Source organism: Aulonocara sp. 'chitande type north' Nkhata Bay, linkage group LG5, assembly GCF_057382095.1.
Source record: "Aulonocara sp. 'chitande type north' Nkhata Bay isolate Kocher_YH1m ecotype deep benthic linkage group LG5, A_spYH_male_GT1.1, whole genome shotgun sequence".
Taxonomy (NCBI): Eukaryota; Metazoa; Chordata; class Actinopteri; order Cichliformes; family Cichlidae; genus Aulonocara; species Aulonocara sp. 'chitande type north' Nkhata Bay.
Genome location: NC_141348.1, coordinates 21,362,319 through 21,376,318, shown reverse-complemented (window position 1 = coordinate 21,376,318; position 14,000 = coordinate 21,362,319).

The window sequence follows — 14,000 nt, the reverse complement described above, 5'->3', positions numbered from 1 at the left end:
GATATTGGCGAATTAGAACCCAGATCTGCATGAAAGTATTGAAGTTACAGAGCAACCAGGATTGTACACACACATACATACACACACACACACACACACACACACACCTTGCTTTGTCTTTTTTCTGTATGTATGTCAAAGGGCAGCAATATATAAAATATTTTCCATGCAACTACTAATATTGTAACTGTCAAAAAATGAAACCTTATTAATTAGCCTAAAAGCAGCATTGAATGCTAACAATAGCCTGTGCAATCACTTTAATACCTATCATTTTTACATTCTAGTTATTAAATGAAAACTTCCTCAAGGATATAAAATTTCCACTTTCAACACAAGATACAGATATAACATGGTGTTTTGGTCCGTACGTTTTAATTAAACTGTGGTACCTTTACAGTAGGCTGTCTCTGAGCCTAAATCACTGCAGCATTGTTGCATTTCAGAGGGATACATTGTGTTGCTAATCTGCAAGGGAATAAGACAGCACAATAACTGTGGAAAAGAAATGATTACAAAAAATGTTAGGATAGGGGAAGGCTTATGGTAACCAGCATGACTGAGGAGGAAACTGAGCAGATGGGCCTCTGCAGGTCAGTCTGTGTAGGTTCTCAGTTGTCCATGTCAAGGTAGTCTTAACAGCTTTTTTTTTTAAAAGGAAGCTGGACTTCTTTAAGTTAGTGGAAACATCATCTAAGAGGCTGGAGAGACCTATGTCTTGAAACCCTAGTACAGTTGACCCAAGCTGTACATCACTTAAAGGAGAAAGGTCACTCTTTGAGGATGAGAATGTCCACATTTTAGACCAAGAAGACAGATGGTTTGAAAGAGGAATGCAGGAGGTCATTTATGTCCACTGTGAACAGCCATTGGTGAACAGGAGTGGTGGCTTACAACACCAGCTATCAGCCACCTACAATGCAGTTTTGATATCCCCTCCCTGGCGCTTTAACCCTCCCTCACACCTTGCCTCAGGTGACCTCAACAGGGTGGGGTGAGGTCTCAGTGTTTTAACCCTTAACCGCCATTGATGGTATTGACCTGTGCATTTTTTCACACCTTGGCTCATGTGAGAATTCAATTACTTCCAAAGGAGAGAAATCCCACTAGGCGCTAGGGGTTAAATACCTGGGTCTCTCCATCCTTTATTTTCAGAACTGAAGACGCTTCTTAGATGAGAGGTGACGCGTCTTCACAAACCTAAAGATGTCCACTTTCCTTCTTTCCCAGACTTTGAGGTGTATTCTTAATGTGTCCTTGAAACTAAAATAGTGGTCGTTGAGCAACTTTTAAAGCATCACTCTGCTCTGAAGTTCTGAAACAAGTGGAAGTGTGTTGAGGATATTCCATGCTTACATTCAGCTGTTCTGGTGAGTTCACTGATGCACTTAAGCACCTGGAGAAAAGGTCTCCTCTTTGTCTCCTGTTTGGCCTCTGAAATATTAAAAAGATAAAGTGTATGAGTGCAAGCAGTTTTTTTTTTGTTGTTGTTGTTGTTTTGTTTTGGGAGGGGGGGGGGGGTTGTTCCAAAGGAACAGCAAAGTGACTTTAGCCAAATCCTGTCAAAATTGGTTCCCTTTTCAAGTTAATATGGTGTAGTACTGGCCTTGGCACAATAACAATGAGCCTGCAATTTGAACAAAAAACAAACAAACAAAAAACGTGCAGAAATAGATGAGCACATTATTTCTGTTTATTTTTCTGCCACTTTAATTTCTTACTACAGTGTCAAGCACTTGGTCCGGAACTAATGGCGGTAGAGAAGCTATAAATTGAATGCAGCGCCTCTTTTTTACCAGGAGATGGCAGACAAGTCTTAACGAAACGCCTTCCTCAGAGCATATTAATATAGGGTTTTTAATCTCACTGGAGAAGAATATGAACAGTGTATAGTGTACAATGTGGGTCACATTAAAATGTTTTAATATTTGTTTATTTTTTAACTTTTTCAAAATGTTAACAGTGATCTGAAGAGCTTGCAATGCTTTTTCCATTGAAATGCTTTGGTATGTAGTTGTGTAGTTCAAATGGTAATTAGCCAAATCTAAAAACAATCTGAAAAATCAGTTTGGAACGCCATCTTCCAACAATGTATATGCTTTGGTTTCCTTTTGTGCAAAGTATTGTTTATTTCAATCATGCTGCACCGGCTCTGAAGATTTCAACTTAAAAAGTACCTTTTAATAAAAATTGGACTGTTATTGAACACAAACATTATTGCAGCATTCATATGTAGTATACAAAAACTTCATGTGGTCATTCTCATTGTGCTTCCAACAGTCACAGGTCAGTTTGGTTAACTTTCTGTCTGTGAGTGGGATAGATTTCACCTGAAAGTGTTGCTGAATGAAATCAAAGTCTATTTCACTGCCATCAGAAATGAGAGAATACAACTAAGATATGTTTAATGTGTGAAATCAAGATTTTAAAGGTTTATCCAAAGTAGTGCCACATTATTAAAAACCTTAAATGGAAATACACATACACTCATCTGCCAGTAATTGGCTCACAATTATGTAGAAACGCCGCGTTTTATTCTAGTGACATATGCTCACTGACCACAACTCTTATTGGTGGCAATCATGCTGGTCTGAATATTTCAGAAACTGATGATATACTGGGATTTTCCCAGTAATCTTCTCTAGGGTTTACAGAAAAAAGTCTGAAAAGGTGAAAATATCCAGTGAGGCAGTTCTCTGGACAAAAAAGTGTGTCTCGTTGATGTCAGACGTCAGAGGCAAATGGTGAGCATATTTTGAGCTGATAGGAAGACTAACAGTAACTCATTACAGTCAAGGTATGCAGAAGAGCATCTGTGTAATAGCAGCAGAAGACCACACAGAGTGTCACTCCTGTTAGCTAATAACAGGAAACTGAGGCTACAATTTTACGCAGGTTCATAATAAAAGATTGGAAAAACACTGGCAGCATTCGCAATAATCTCAGTCCAGAGCACCTTCACTACAGAAGAACAGGACAAAGAACTGTGATGCTATCATGTCAATATGGACCCAGATCTCTCAATAGGTTTCTAGCATGAATCTTTGCCACAAAAATAGGACTTTTATCACAGATCAAGATCCAAAAATGGTAGCTCCTATAAGCTTCACCATACAGACTTAAATGGTGGCCAAGCTCTGCCAAAGCTGATTTTATATACTACCTGGACACAGCAGAAGAAATGATACAGCTGTTTTAACCAACTGCTTCCTATTACAAGTAAGCTAATATGCCAGGGATAAAGGACATCTTACAAGCTTCATAAATTTCCAACCAACAGAAATTTTCTCTGGCATGGTGTACAGGCACATCTCTGTCTTTATGCCTCTTTATCCACAGTTATGTAAGAGAAGCACATCACATGTCCTGACGGACCACCTATATATATGTATGCAGAGAGTACATCTTATAAAACACTTTTGCACAAGCACGTGAACACACATACAGACTCCATATACCACATGCGGAATATTTGAGTGAAGGCTCTGAAAATGGAAACGCTCGCCTGAGCTTTTGACAGCTTTGTACTGATGAATTAACACAGTCTCCTTACATAACTCGTGGAGTACTTATAGTGTCTACCCAGACACTGGTCTGACCTGTTTATAACAATATTCACCTAGGGTTTAGTGTCCTGGCTCCAACCTTTCTTCATTATCAAAGCAACCTGAGTGACTATATGACACCAACTAAACATAGAAGATTTCTATCCATGGGTTATGCAGCAGTGTCCCAAAGTTTATCCTGTTCTACAAGAATCAGGAATGCGTGGCCGGTGCACAGGGCTGCACAGTTTGGCATGTTGACATTTTCCTTTTCTCCACTCTTTCCCAGAATGCTCCCTAGACACTCTCTCCTGTTTCACAGCACCTCTTTTAACTTCCTGACAGGGGCAGGAGGTGCATCTCCTTTCGTATTTCCTGCACCCCTCTCTGTTCTTCATTAGAGTGCATAAGTCAAAGCAAGTTTGGATCAGTTATTTCAGGCTGGCTAGAACCCATCTTTCTCAGAATAATCCTCCACGCAGGGCTGAAACTCTAGCCGACTCTTGATATAGACCCATGGTCAGCACTGGCTCTGATATAGGATTCTAGCACCCGAACACTTCCAACCCTCCTGCCCAACATGGGACCCGATGAACCTGCTCACCCCACTGATGCACTCAAACACACACAATCAGACACACACCCGTTATAATGCCCTCTTATGATCTTTGTCTCCCACCAACTTTGGCTCTTTTCTCTTTGACTCTCATGTCTCTGTAATTGTTATGTGAAACAACAAGAACCCATAAATTAATGTTTTCCCATTTTACTCTGATTTAGCTGCATCTGTTTGCATGCAGTCTGATTTCACTTAGCCAAAAAACAATAATCTGTAGAATCTTCAACTAGAAATTCAGTTATTTCCATGCTTATGGTCTGGTTTTTCAGAAAGCCAATAATAAAATGCTCTCTCCTCAGGAGATCTGGTTTCTCTGTTCTAGTTTTGTTAGAAACAGATATACAGTAGCTTTTAAAGACAATTTAATTTAATTTAGTAATTTAATGCATTACTAAAATTTCCCTTTCTCTAGCCTCCTTTCTCACGGTATCCCTCTCTTTCTCATGTTCTCAAACATAGTAGGTTGTAAATATCACAACGATAAGTCATAGTCACTAGCTATGAGGCAGTCCAGTCATGTGGCTTGTGGTGGAGTGATACAGCGTGTGCAAAGACACGTGCAGTCTCACTACATACATTTCTGGAATATGTCATGGTCTGTAGATGATAGTGTAAGCGTGAGTTAATTCGTGAGTTGGTGTGCAAGTGTGCTAACGGAAGTGAAAATAATTCATTAATTCATTTCATAAAGTAGTACAAGTTCTTTCACAATATTCTCATGGAGCACGTTTGTGTAGAGTTACACACTCACTTAACCAAGAGGAGACACAAATCGGTGGGTTTACATTAGAAAGGGCATCCGGTGTAAAATCTGCCAAATCAAACATACCAATCATCAAGAATGAGACTTCCATATTGGGTCAGTGCGGCCTATGTTAAGAATGAACAAGGTCCTCATTCTGTTCTAGTATTGGCCGAAGACAAAGGAAGAGGAATGGGGGAGGCATGTTTGAAGCCAACTAGAGGGAAGGAAGAAGAGATGGTTGAAGTGGTAGAGAGTGTCCCCAGGGGAAGAGAGTGGTGATTGGAACAGATGTAAGCTGATATATATTCAAAAAAGAAGGTGGCAAAGAACAGTGGGATAGTTAGGGAGATGAAGAAAGTAGAAAGTGTAGTATCAGGTAAATGTTAAGAGGTAGGAACGTTTCTGCTGGGTTGTTGTGGGGGGATGAAAAATAATAAAGGACACTCATTGGAGTAATGGCCCGTCTCGTGTCTGTGAGTCATGCCTCCAGTCAAATAACATCCATAACCTCAACTAACGGAACATGGTGTCAGAAGACAACTGGAAACGTTAGTTGGGTATAAGCGAAAGGTTTCGGCGTCGGTGCCAGGTTAAAGGTCAGCCATAGAGGAGCTGCGCGAAAAGAGACGTGACGTCATGAGTCAGTTTCAAGTCACCCCGCCGGAGACATTCACTTTTAGGTCCGACGACTGGACCAAATGGATAAAGCGTTTTGACAGATTTCGCATCGCGTCTGACTTGGAGACGCAAGCGGACGAAAATCAAGTGAACGCCCTTATCTACACTATGGGCGAGGAGGCAGGTATCCCTGCACCTGACTCCCGAAGAGGCGAGCAATTATGAGACCGTTAAAAGGAGGTTGGATGCTCACTTCGTAGCCCGAAGAAACATCATATTAAAGCGTGCGGGTCTAATCTGATTTCTTGGTTATATCCCAGCATCACATCCTATTTAGTAGGGGGGTGTAGTATCAGGTAAATGTTAAGAGGTAGGAACGTTTCTGCTGGGTTGTTGTGGGGGGGATGAAAAATAATAAAGGACACTGTGTCTGTGAAGGTTCTCAGTCATCCAGGTCATCGTAGTCAAAGGACACTCATTGGAGTAATGGCGCGTCTCGTGTGTTTTTGAGTTTTGCGTCCAGTCAAATAACACCCATAACCTCAAATAACGGAACAGAAAGAAAGAACAAAGGTGGTATGCTGATAAAGCTGATAGGCATAATTTGAAGATATGGGAACGTGTTGATGAAGCTAGGGTAAGAAACTATCAGTGAGAGTGACAATCGGTGAGCTTCATGCTTTGAAAGGACACTCCAGATGTGCTTTTTGCTTTCAGAGTGTTGATGGAGATGTATAGAGAACATCAGAAGAAGTCGCACTGTGTCTTTCTGGATCTAGAAAAAGCCAATGGCAGGATGCCAAGAGATAAACTGTGGTACTGCGTGAAGGTGTCAGGAGTCACAGAGAAGTATGTGATATTTGAGGACACGGTGTTGAGGTGTGCAGGAGTGACAGATGGGTTCAAAGTGGAGGTGGGATTAAATCAGGGACTGGTTCTGAGCCCCTTGTTTGCAGTGGTGGTGATGGACAAGCTGGCAGATGAGGTCAAGCAGGAGTCTCCGTGGACTATGATATTTGCAGATAACATTATGATCTGTAGTGAGAGTAGGCAGCAGGTGGAAAAGAGCCTGGGGAGGTGGAGGTATGCTTTGGAGAAAAGAGGAATGAAAGTCAGCAGAGGCAGGTCAGAATACATGTGTGTGGATGAGAGGAAGAGAGGTACAGTATAAGACTGAAGCTGCAAGGATAAGAGGTAGTGAAAGCAGATGAAATTAAATATCTGGGGTCAACCATCTAAAGCATAGGTGTTAAACTCTGGCCCGCGGGCCAAATTTGGCCCACAGCCTAATTACATTTGGCCCGCGAAGCCATACCAAATTACTATTAGAGCTGGCCTACTGGTATTATACAGCTAATATATATATTGTTTAGTATATAGCATCAAGAGTGAAAGTGAAGGTTTACAAGGTAGTAGTGAGAGCGGCTCTGCTGTACAGTTTGGAGATGGTGCACTGACAAAGAGAAAGGAAGCTGAGATGGAGGTGGCAGATCTGAAGATGTTAAGGGTTTCACTGGGAGTGACTTAGTGCGTTAGAGAGGCAAGGCTGAGATGGTTTGGACATGTGCAGAGGAGGGACAGTGGATGCACTGAACTAATGATGCTAAAGATGGAGCTGCCAGGCAGGAGGGAAAAGAAGAAGACCTTAGAAGAGTAGTAAAGGAGGACATGCAAAGGGTTGACATGACAGAGGAGCATACGGTGAGATGGAGGCAGATGATCTGCTGTGGCAAACGCTAAAGGGAGCAGATGAAAGAATAAAACATAAAAGCCCTCATGACAAAGACCAAACATTAAACTCACTTCTCTCTCTCTCCCTCTAACACACACTTATGGTACATACCTGTGGAACTAAAGACAAAAAAGGAATGCGTTAAGCATAGACTGACATTGACCTGCACAACGCTATAGAAATGCTGTATGCACATGCATCCAGACACAAAGGAAAACCATGTACGGCTTATTTTCCATGCAGTAGTTGGCCTCTTCTATAGCGCCGCAGGAAGCATGTGACCGTCACTGGAATCCCCCTTTCATAAGAGAACAGAGACTATATCACAGAGGTCCCTGCAGAGGCACGAGAGCCCTCATGGTCACATAGTCTGGCCTTTTTCAAACTGGTCCTCTGTGGAGCTGAGGAGGGATATTTTTAAGCTGGTAAAAGAAATAAGCAGATGAACAAGATTTCCTTCTTTCTTTCTTTTCTCTTTCATGGATAGAAGGACAACAACTTGTGGGTTTCATGTGTGACCAATTGCTCTCACGTTTTAGTCACATGAACATTCCTGTCCCCCTCTGCCCCCCGACCAATAAACAAGAGACTGTTTGATGATAGGACATGATTATTTAGCCTACTTCTGCTGCCAGCTCCTCTTTTGCCCTGCTCAGCTGTAAAGAACGCCCTAATTTCAGTTCCACCCTACTAACAACCAGCCTCACACGCCCCCTTTTCCTTTTCATTTTACAGCTTTGGCCATCTCTTGTTTCTTTCTCACTTTTGGGCACACACACAGATATGCAGGTCTGATTCTGCTGACCCAGTGGCATGTGGCTGCAGGATGCTCCAGTTATTTTGCACAGAGAGTTTCTGCATTTATTGGTCCACTGGCATAAGGCCCACTTCCAACCAGACACAACAATTCCATGCTGCTTTTTTTCCCAATGATTCACTCCTGTCCACTGACCCAGTCTTGGAAAGAAGATACACTCTCACACTCACTCAGTTATTGCTGGTAGTTAAATCTGTCTGATACGACCCTAGGACACACTCAGCACCTTAAGATGACTCAAAGGGCTGCTTTGACCCCAGGCGGTTGTTATTTTGTCACGGATGGAGATGCATATGCAGAATATCCAAACAGCATGGTACACTAACCGCAGTTCTGCTTGTTCCTGAGATATCAACATGAAGCTCACAGTGTATGTTTATGTTTACATATTCAGTTCAGTTCAAGTTTCCATGCTTTAAATCAGTGTTCTCTCACTGAGCCAAGTACATGGCATGTTTATATATCAAACTTGGCCCGTTTCTCCTTTGTTCAGTCGTCCATTTAAGATCAGTTACAGCTGTAATAAAACATAATTAAGCTTCCAGAAGCCATGTAAAGGTGCAATACCTTAGGATCCAGCTATAAAAGAATTTATTCTATTTCACCAACCTGACAAGTTGTTTCAATACATGATCAAAATCTAAGAGACATGGATGTCAGTAAGATAAAAACTCATGGTGACGTTACAGAGATTCAGTAACAGAGTTCTCTAAGTCAGTTTTAGTGATTAAATGTTTGGCCCTAGCAGATCAGCTACAAGTCCATCCCATCAGGCACTGGTGGAGGTGGTTGGTGTCCCTTGCCATTGCGGGAACTTGATTATGTGACTCTTGGATTTTTGTGTATATTATAGGTAATTTTGAAAATGAATGTGCTGTCCTCTGGAAATTTAATATTGGTAATCACAGGACTTTTGAACAAGACAGTGATTCCAAGCATATTTGTTGTTCACAGTAAGTTTCAGGAATCTCTTTGAGCATCTGTCTAGGTGCTCAGAATCCCATGAAAATAAAAAAATCTTTCATGGTATTTAAGGCTGGCTCGTAAATCACTTTATGCTCTGCTTCAGCGTAAAGTCTAGTTCACCATTAACTTTTTATAATTTTTTGAACATTTGGCAGAGACACAACTGAAGAAAAAACGCTTTAAACTTCAAAACAGTAGAATCTCATTTGTGTTGGAAAATTTAGAAAAAAAATATTAGAAGCTTTAAATGTCATGTGGACCAAAACTTTATTATTTTACTACACCAAAGTTCTGTGTTTTCTACCAGGTAAGCCCAATATATATTATGGATCTTTTCCTTGACTGTTCACTAACAGCTTATATGATGTTCTGATTAAAGCTCATCTTCTGGCAGGTTAGCATTGTCCTGTCTGTCTGCTATATATGAGCCTGCTTAGCTTAGCTTAATAACTTTGTGTTACAGAAACATGTCATTTTAGGTTCTATACTAAATTATTTAAACAAGTCACTGTATGAATTTTAGTTCAGTCACTTATTGGAATTTGTTACCCTTTAAGAGCCAGGTTAGCTATTTCCCCATCTTCCTGTCTTTATGCTAACATAAGATAAGCTAAACTAAGCTAAGCTATGTGGTTACTGGTATCAGCTTCGTTCTGCAAGTGTAAGTTTCAGCTGTCCATCTTTTTTTCTCTCAGTCTGTGTCCCTGCCTCCCTGCAGGGGGGGGGGGGGGGGCTCGTAATCCAATAATCCATGTTAATCCAAACTGAGATTACATGAGGTGAAAGAGCCACTTTGTCCATGGGAATATGGTCCAGTTTAAATCAGCCCGACATTTTATATAGATTACATTTGCTGCATGTTTTGTACATAATCAAATGTATTAACATCTGTGCATGAGTGTTGATCTGTTATGGAGAAGAGCGCTGTGCTTCTTTTTAATGAACAGCTGTTCCTGCAGCCTAGCGGTGCTTCTTCCTCCCTCCACTGTGTTCTGCGTATTAGCAGAGGTCAGCCCAGCCAGTGCTCTTTAATCCTGCCAGTCTGATCCTCATCACGTTTCACCTCCTACACTCAGCCTACTGCCCCACTGCCCTAACACGTCTGATCGACTAGATTTGCTTCAGAATATTCCATATTCTTGGCGTACTTGCTCTGTTAATACAGCCCTAACTGACTTACAGCATCACCTTAACCTGCCTGCATCACACTTCTGCTGGTGTCTTATGATTGAAGAAAGAGAGCTGAGATGAATCCTAAGACATAACTTGGTTTAATGATCATCCTCTTTGTCTCAGCAGACATCACAGAGCTGAGAGAAATCTGCTGTGATTTACTGGACTTGCGGTCATGTGTTCTTAGAGTCCCATGCAGTTGCAATCCTCCACTCGGCACTATTTTTAAGCTGCCCAGCTGGCACCACCACCCCCCACACCACACATGCACACACCCACACTGATGTATGTGCTTGTGCAGGGCTGGTATGACCATTGCCTCTACTATGTCCTTGTATGGTTGTGTGACCCACACACCCTGCTAGTACAGCTTTCCATTCCTGGAGTCCACTCCTAAAACATACTGTATATTCCTCATTGCCAATATTATGTCCTGTCACGCCTCTTGCGTACTATTTGGCCTACCCCTGACATGCATATACAGTAAACCATCATGGGCATGCAGCACTAACAGAAACAACCACACCTGCTTATCTAGATGATGTGAACCCATGCCATCTTTACGGATAGATGACATAAATAGACCATTTTGGACTTTTAGTATATCCATACTGTATATACATAATATCTCCCTCCCTGCCTCACGTTCCCAGTGTATCTTTCACCAACTGACAGGATTAGTAACATTAAGCCCTGAACTCTTGAACCCAGGACTGTCAGGGAACACGACCAGTGCACTACCACTGTTAACTGCAGCAGGCCTCGCACACTGTTGTATGCATGCTTTTTTGTTCTGTGGTGAAGATGAGTCGAGGAGATGCATGCCACTGTCATATCTGCCCATTAAAAGTGAAGAAGATACAGTCAAGTGCTAGTTAGCTTCACTTAGTCTGAAGACTGGGAACAGTGGAAAGAGCAAGCCTGGCCCTGTCTAAGCAAAATGTTGTGGGTTATGTGCCAGACTGTTTCTTGGCTCTGTGTATTTTCCAGGAAACCAGCAGACACTCCATTTAATTACTTGCTCCAAACCAAAAAAAGAAAACTAAGGAGGAAAAAAAGTCAAAGGACACATAAAACCAGGAACCAGTAAACAAGGAACTGTCTTTTTTTAGTTAAAAAAAAATAGATTCATCAAAGAACACAATCTGCTATTAGGCGGTTTTAGAGGTGCTCTACTGATCTCTAGCTCTATAGCTACACTAAATGGCTAGAACTAAAACTAAAGGACTTACAAATCAAATGATACTGCCACGTCTTTTCTGTTCTGTTCATTTCTTTTTCTGTCTCTCCCTTTATTAGGATTTTTTTTACCCTGCTTGCGATGTTTAAGCAGCCAGTTTGCCTCTTAACACAATGCCTTAGGCCTTAATGTAGCACTAAGTCTGCGCTCAGCTGCCAGTGAAACATAAACATTAACACTTTGCAGAGCACTTGAATTATTAATGCTCAGCTGATGGATTGTGTTCAGTCGTTGCTTTAGCCTCTTCCAGTGTGTGTGTGTTGGTGTGTATAAGACAAAGGGGTAGGATAATACAGAAAGAAGAGGCTAATTCAAAGTGTGCTCTTCACTGTTTTGGCTCCTGTGGGAGACGCTGCTCTCCTCTCGTCAGTAGGTCAGGATGTTTCCTGTCAGAAGCAGACAGTAACAGCAGCTCCTCACACTCTGCCATGGAAAAAACTCTTAGGACAACAATCCACTCAGCAGCTGCTAACAATAGAGAGAGAGCTCAGAAAGAGGACATAGAGAAGAATGAGGCCAGTGGGGCTTCCCCTGAAGACGCAAACTTACAAACATATGCACAAATATCTTTGTACAACACTGGTGCCACCCTGTCCCGCAAACGCCAGCATATAATGTGCTGTGTAATACCTTCAGGGGTGATTTCAGTGGAGCTTTTGTCCCTTGTTACAAAGTAATGCAGTATGCCCTCTTCAAACTACAGTCAGTGTAATCAGCATTGAGCTGACTTCTCAAGTAGCCACAGATAAAGAATTACGGGTGGTTATGAAAGCATTCAGAGAACAGCTGGCGTGACTAAAGGACAGTAAATCGATTATCTTGTTGTCCAGTAGAAATACAAAATTGAAATTTCTCAGAATTCTTTGTTCCAACACAACAACACTGGAATACACAGATTCCCATACTTCGAAAGCGGACTCTGTAGAAGTACAAACAAGATAAACCATGTGACAGAAAGTGATGAGTCGGTGTTTACTCTGTGCATCTACTGATGCAAAGACAGTCACAACACACATGAATGTGTTAAATATATACAAGCAGCACCCGAAATTACTTTATTATTTATTTTACAAATGCCAAACCGCTTCCAAAACTATAGGCCAGTGAAGGTGGTGTAAATTGATTGTCAGTGCTGATGTTTACTAAAGGTTCACACCAGAACATGACTGTCTTCCAAACTCCAAAAATTCCCTGCTAAAGGTTATCCTGTCTTTTAAAGGAAACCCGAAACCCACCATAAATATACCATTTACCCAGCAACAGAATAGATGGGGCAAGAGTTTCCAGGCTGCAGGTGCCTTACCAGAAAACACGAGTCTGATGTTTTACTACAGATAACCTGCAGGTCGCGTTCTCTTAGCGACAGCTAAACATCGAGCACAACGTACAATGATTTGCTGTGCTGCCGTGACATGTTTAAAGTGGACAGGCTTGGGTCACCAGGCTTATCGGAGCATACAAGGGAGTGCATGCATGTTTGATGGGGAGGGAAAGAAGATAAAGAAAATAAAACAGAATAGATGGGTGATGTCATTTAGGAAGACTTTTAAGGATAGGAGCTTGCCACCACTTGGTCAAGCAGCCTTTTATGGCTTTTAGAAGTAATTTTGTAGGTGTAGTTATCATAAAGCCTGAATGAGTCAACCACATCAGCATACATTCCCGATCACACAAGATAAATATCCTTTATGGTGGTTTCTGTCCTGAAAGTCAGGGACTAAAGCTTCCCTGTTTATTATCTGTTTATTTACATTATCTGATACTGAATTTCAGTGTTTCTTAATCATTTTATATAGTTTTAAGATCCAATTTGAGTAAACAATTTTATACAACCTCAAGTTTATCTTATATTATGTTTTTTCATGCAAACTACCTGTTGTCGAAAGACACAACACAAATACACATGCCTGACACATTATTGGGTGGATGAAAACAAAAATGTCAGAAGAAAAACACTCTCGAGCGCCTGGTTAATAATAAATATGTTGAGCAAGACCAGACTGTGGAAAATTTGAGTAGGTGGGCAGACAGATTTTGAGATAGGATTGCTTTGATGCGCCCTTGGAGCGTCTTCCTAGAGTGTTGCTGTGCAGACCGGTTACTTAAGGCTATAAGAAAGCACACACTAACTTACATACACATATAGAGAAAAAGACACACAGTCAGATTCACCTCTGCAGACAGGGGGATGAGTCATCCTCTATTCCAGTCCCAACTGTGATCCAGCCGGGGTCATGTAAACAAGTCTAGCAAGCTGGCAAACTAAATATGGGGGCTGTATGTACAGGCAGCAAATACATTGAGGAATAGATACAGTTTCAACCAGAAAGATTAATTTAAAGGTTGCAATAGGATGCTTTTTAAAATAAATTTTTTTAAAAATGGGGGGGAACAAAGTGTGCACACGGTGTATCATGCAGTCTGTGTGGAATGTAGATTGGTGGGTTGGGTGGGCAAATGTTCTTGAAGTGCTACCCCACCTCTCGCAACGATCTGCATCTGTTCAGCCTGTATAGACATGTGCTCAGCTGTGCATGTGTTTGTG